The following is a 6,840-nucleotide window of genomic DNA, read 5'->3' as shown; positions in this document are numbered from 1 at the left end:
TCAGCAAGGAAATTAAACATTTTTTAAATTTGTAAAAAGAATATGTAAAAAATATGTAAAAATATGGAAAATTTCATCAGCTATAGAATTACAATCTATGCACGACATTGTAAGTTTGCCTCATTAAAGAAATAACTTAATTAAAAGCATAAGGGAAGAATAGTTCTCCAACTTAAATGACCTTGGGAGCAAGAAAAAATCTTCTATCATCTAGGGGATGGGATTCATAGGCACAAAGAATGTCACTAAAGGAGGTGACAGTGACAGACACCATAATATAGAGCTTGAAAGGTTTGGGGCTTCTGCTGGGGACAAAGACCCACATCTTCAGAGCAGAAGACTTGAATGAAGTCTTAGACTTCCCTATTACAAATTTGGGTGCCCTGCTTTAAAAAAAACACTGTGAAAGAATTTATACTCTGTTTGATATTATGTTGCTAAAAACATGAGGTTCAAAAAGAAATGGAAATTCAGAGGTTTCTCATAAGCTAATGAGTAGAAGAATTCCTTAGGTAAACTATAGTTAATGTTTATAAAATTTTAGAGACAGAGAGTTTCGTATTTCACCCTCTGAGAGAGAATTTATAGATACAGCAATACATCACAATTAACTTCTTGAAGGAGTTATTTCTTCTAGTTCATTTTTAGCTCACACTTTGTGGGCTATGGACATCTGGTAAATATTGAGTTATAGTCTAAGTTGAAAACAGTTTTTCCTTTTCTGTTGTTGTTGTTCTTTTTCCATTTTTCTACCTCTGTGGCTAGCAATAGTAATGAGAAAATGTTTCTTTTGCTCATTAAATGTTATTGCTCAAAGCAAATTTTCTAAACTTAAGTACAGAAATATTTTTGTAATATTTCCTTATTTGCAATTCTTTTTGTTCTTTGGGAATTGGAACATATAAGATGCTGTGGGTGGAAAGCAAAGAGATATATTCAATGTTGGAAATTCAAGGATCTATAATTACTCAAATTCAAAGATCTATAATGGCTCAAGCTCTGTTACAAAGAAAGGAAAATAGAGTCTAACTAGGTATCTGAATAGTTTGGGTAAAATAAGTAGATGATGAAATAGGAGAGCAGAATATTTTGGAATTTAGTTTTGGGGGATTTTAATTTATAAGGCATGGGAACTTTTCTTTGAAAAATTAGTAGGAAGCATTTTTCCTTTCGTTGTGTTTTTCACTGTAAACTTCAGGTTCATTTTGTAACTATGGGATGGTGGGTTTGCAGTGGAGACTTATGGAGAGAGAGCATGTTTTCCCTTTACTACATACTTTTGTTCTTCCTCATATGTTTCCAACCCTTTCTCCCACCCTTTCTTCCCTCTGTTCACCTCCTTTTCTGTTCCCTCTCAGGAGAGGAGGACATACTAATCTGCTTATTCAGAACCAAGGATAGCAGGATATTAACTGGGCTATATTTTAGCAATAGGTTTGCTTTTTCAGAATCATGAGAGTACGCTCCAATGACATCTACTTCCTGGAGTAAATCTCAGCTGGGCTTACTCCCTTGAGGCAGACTGATCATTTCTTCTCTCATCATTTGGCTAGGTAAATAAGCAGGCAAGGGTGCCCTCTTGTGCTTAGTCTTTCTGAAAGAACTAGAGAATCAAAGGCCTCACTTTGACTTCTGTACTTCCAATTCAGTTTAATACCAAATAGTCCTGCCTTACCCAGTGCTTACCCAGATAATTTCAAATATTACAAAGAGATCTTTCTATATACACATTTAACTTATTGAAATATTGTGTATACATTGATCATCACTTATACAAAGCACAACCAAGCCGAAAAGAGTCAATGTATATTAGCAAAACCGATGAAATAATATGCAATTGAGTCACAGGATTTTTTGAAATAGAAAGAAAAAGAAAGAGAAAAAGAAATGCATGGTTCACGTCACCAGACATGTGAGTGGTGATGGATTTGTCAATATTTTGAACGAGAGACTGAAGAATTAACTAAAGGCACAAAAAAACATTGACTAACAAAGTTTATAACTGGTACAAAGTTGTAAAAACAAAACCAGGTGCCAAGTACTTTAACTTGGGACAATTATAAGATCATCATGAGTACTTCTTGTGAAAAATACAAGATTTTTCGCCTTGTGTTCTGACTTTGATACTGAACTTTGTGTTAGATGCATCTCCACTGCAGTGTGCTTTCCCCCTTTGTCCATTGTTCTTTTCATATAAGCTCCTTAGTCAGGAATCCTGAGGCAAAAATCTGAGTGGCGGGGTCCTGGGTGACTGCTTTCATGACATATAAAGCCACTAAATCTCGCTGTCTTCTAAGAATACTCCCTTAACAATCTGTCCCTTTTCAGTCCATTATACTAGCTTTGACTCCCATTACTCCATAATATTATTCTGGAAAAGTCATCCATCCTCTTCACAGGCCCTGAATATTCTTCCTGATACTTGGGATGGTTAGTGACTGCCTGGACAATATATCTGACTGCAAATATACTTGAACCCACAGGTATAGTTGCCTGTTAAGGGGTAAGATGCAAAGATGGTCAACAAAATTCACTGAAACAAGCAAAAGGAACATCTCAGCTATCCCTTCCCTTGATTAGAGCTTGGTTGTCTTTAGTTTGCCTCACTTATATCAGAAGTAGAGACATGCACTTCTTTCATCTCTTTCCACAAAGACAGAATAGGTGAACAGTGGGTATCTTCTATTGACTCATTTTATGTACCTCGAAGTCAGACATTTTTATCTGTTTTGCTCATGAACATACCCCAAATGCCTAGAAATGTGCCTAGGGCATGGTAAACTGTCAGGATATGGTGGAGAAGCTGGAGGCTATTTTTTATTGGTTTAACTGCAAGTAAAACATAGATTAATAATACAAGTAATGAAAAAAATTTTATAGTCAGCAATCTTTGATCAATACATAGAAAGTTTCTACTTTTGATGTGTCCATTTGGGCTGCTATTGCATGATACCATGGACTGGGTAACTTATAGACAATGGAAATTTATTTCTCACAATTCTGGAGGTTGGAAGTCCAAGATTAAGGTGACAGCATGGTTGGTGAGGGCCATCTTCAAGGCTACAGATTGCCAACCTCTCCCTGTTCCTTCACATGGTGGAAGAGTCAAGGGATCTCTGTGGGTCTCTTTTACAAGAACATTAATCCCGTCATGATGACTCCACCCTCGTGACCTAAGCACCTCCCAAAGGTCCTACTACTTATTACCTTCATCTTTGGCATCAGAATCTCAGCAGAAGAATTTGAGGGGAGCACAAATATTCAGACCATAGTCATTTGCTAACATATTACTTGCAATCAATCCATGAAGCCACTGATGCATATTAGCTCTCTTTTAGTCATCACTCCCAGAACATGTCAGCAACAACAGAGAACCTGCCCTCCTCTTCACAATAGAGCACCTGTCTTCAAACACCTGAACGACTCTACCTGCCAGAGTCTTTGTTTCCTCAGTTGAATAGTATAAGATGAAAATGATAAAGCTCTATTTTCAATTATTTTAATAGAAGCCATGGATATTCTGCCATAACATTTTATGACAGTTTAAGAAGCAATTATTTTCCAGACATGCCTTCAGGGAGATAAAATTCCAGTCATTGTAATTGATCTTGAGTATTTTAAGACTTTTAAGCAGTGCACTGCCAAATAATTTTTTGCTTCAAAGCCCTTAGTGCAATTATAATGATTTTGTTTTAGTGTAATCATTTCTTTTACATCTGTCTCCTGGTAGGTAAGCTCAATGGGAAATAGGAGTAGCTTTCCTGTTCAACACTATTTTCCTGACTTGTTTTGTATTGTCTAGAACCTAGGAAGCACCAGGATGAGCTACCACTGAAAAGGAGTAGGCAATACTTTTATATATGGGTGCATGTGTGTATGTATGCATATTTGCACTGTCAGAGAGTTCTAAATTCAAAAGGACCTTTAAAAGTGACCTTATATACAACAATACAGTATAGTAAAAAGTGTTAGATATGAGTTCAAATTAGAGCTGTGATAATAAAAATATAATAATTGCTATTTATTGTGTGCATATTTTGTGATTGGAACAAATTGCAAAAGCTCTTTAAATCTAATCTTCACGGATGTGGTTACATGGTGTAGTGGTTAGCATGTCTGCTTTACATGCAGAAAGTTCTGGGTTCGTGCCCCAGTGGAGCCACAGTCCATGGTCTACGACCATGCCACCCTGAACAAGCTCGATGTCTGATCTCGGAAGCTAAGCAGGGTCGGGCCTGGTTAGTACTTGGATGGAAGACTACCTAAGAAGACAAGGTGCTGTGGGCATTAATAATAAATGAAAATAAATAAATAAACCTAATCTTCATTACAGTATTTCGAGGGAAGTACTATAATTAATACTGTACGGATGTGAAACTAAGAAATAAGACAATTAAATAATTTTCAAAGGTGACACAACTAGTTGGTAATTGAGGTGAAATGTGAACCCAGACTGTCTGGCTGTAAATTTTGTGCTTTTAACAGCTATGCTGCCTAGGGCACTGAGTTGTTCTTCATTACATACTAATAGTGTGAATTTAAGTTAATCCTTGGACATGTTTTTCTCTACTTAAAATTGTAATAATTATCTCAGATTGTGGAGAAAATTTGGTAATATAATTTATGAATGTTTTGGAAAATTGAAGACGCTATCAACTTGTGATAATTATGATAATTATTTTTATTCAATTCAGTGTTTTTCTGATCTATGTATTGATCAGAAATTGCTGAATATAAATATTATTTCATTAATGGTATTGTTAATATATGTTTTACTAACGATAGAGCCAGTAAGAAATAGCTGGAAATAAAACAATTAATAGGTGAGTATTAATAATGAATAAGTGGGTATTAGTAACAGATTTGGCAAATGCAACAAACTTCACAACAACTCCTTAAAAATGAATTAAAAAATAAGGAATAATTCTTGAACCATACTGGAAGAAAAAAGAAATTATTAGAAAACTGGAAATGTTTATATATGTCTAAGGTTAGAAATCTGATGGGATTAAATTGAGGAAAGAAATGTGGCTCAAACACAGACACTAGATAAAATAGTTCTTAAGACTCTTCTGACTCATAATTAATGAAAATAAAGAGGAATAGGGAGCCAAAAACAATCATTAGGGTGACTGCTTAGAGATGGAATATAAAGCAGTCAGGTGGGTTAGCCCTGCTTTCACACTTCTTGCATTCTCTCTCTCTCTCTCTCTCTCTCTTCTTTTCAAACTCTTTCAAAAAATTGAAAATGAGGCAATACTTCCTAATTCATTTTATGAGGCCAACATTACCTTTATACCAAAACCTGGTAAAGATAACACATGCAAGTGTGTACACACACACACACACACACACACACACACACACACACACACAAACAGTCAAGCAGTAAAAACTTCGACATCTGCTATCTGCTTCCAGACTGAGAAGTTAGCATGAATAACTGGGTCACAGAGGCAATACAGTGTTCCAGGTGGCTGGCAACACCCAAAAGGAATGGAGAAAATGCTGATAGGAATGACTAAGATTCTATACTAGTAAATTCCAACAGCCTCCACTCCAACACCGGAGTCAAGCAACAGCAAATTTAAAAAGTGTCCACAGTCAGGAAAAGAGGAATTCTCAAATGTAAATATAAGCCTGCAATCAAGACTAATAATACACACAGGGAAAAAAACAATTTCATTAAAGAGAGGCACCAAATAAACAGCAATAAGAGCAAAGTGAATAAACAAATAAAGGTACAGATATTGAAAAGAAAGCATGGAAAGAGCCAATAGCTATAGGTGAGAAGCTAATTGTGTCACTTTTGAAAATTATTTAATTTTCCAATCTCCTAGTTTCTCATCTGCACACTGTTATTAATTATAGTACTGCCCACAAAATATTGTAGTGAAAATTAGATTTAGAGAGCTTAGAACTTATAAAACAAGTCAAATGATAGACTCTTTAAATTAATAAACAAGTTCACGAGGTAAAAAATTACTAAAGAATTTAAAATAATGCCTGGCACATAGTAAGTATCATATAAGCCTTAGCTATTGATACAGCAATAACTAATAGAAAATGCTAGTTAAAAAAAAAAAGTTTACAAACCTTCAATGTAAGTGCTTTAAAAGAAAAATGTAAACATAATGTGGTGTAAATAAATGAAATTATAAACCATGTTTGAGAATGAGAAGAATTTTGTAAAGATATTGTCTTCCTCAATTCTTCAGCAAAATCCCAAGCCAAAATCATAACAGAATTGTTCTGTGAAATTTACAAATTGATCCTAAATTTTATCAAAGAGATTAAGTGATTATGGAGCACATCGAGGACAACTATCCCAATTCAGATAACTGAGAAGTCTAGATATAACTTGAAAAAACAATTTTCAGTGCATGCCTGAGCTAGCAAAAATCAAAGAAAATGCTTAGAGATTTAACAAAATAAGGTAAAAACAAAAATCCAGGAAGGGAAGTAAAGCCTGAAATTGGGGCCTGACCAAAGGGAATCTACCTGACCAGGATAATTTTGAGCTTCCATTTTATAGCCCATGAGTAAAAAGGACAGACACAAAACCATATACTCACTCACATTCACTAGAGAAAAATCATTAGTGAAGTTGGAGACTAATTAATGGAAACCACTTCCCCGCCCATACAGACAGACCGCCACACCCACACGCGCGCGCATGCACACACACACACACACACACACACACCACATTCAGTATGCATGCATGGGTACAAATGAGGAAATAGATAAACACAAGTAAAAACTAGTAGAAACAAAAAGCAATAATCTGTTACTACTTAAATAGACTATACTCTTGTATATTTGTTTCTTAGTTATTAC

Source organism: Pteropus alecto, unplaced genomic scaffold (genome assembly GCF_000325575.1).
Source record: "Pteropus alecto unplaced genomic scaffold, ASM32557v1 scaffold1432, whole genome shotgun sequence".
Taxonomy (NCBI): Eukaryota; Metazoa; Chordata; class Mammalia; order Chiroptera; family Pteropodidae; genus Pteropus; species Pteropus alecto.
The sequence above is the reverse complement of the archived record's forward strand: the minus strand, read 5'-3'. Positions refer to the sequence as shown.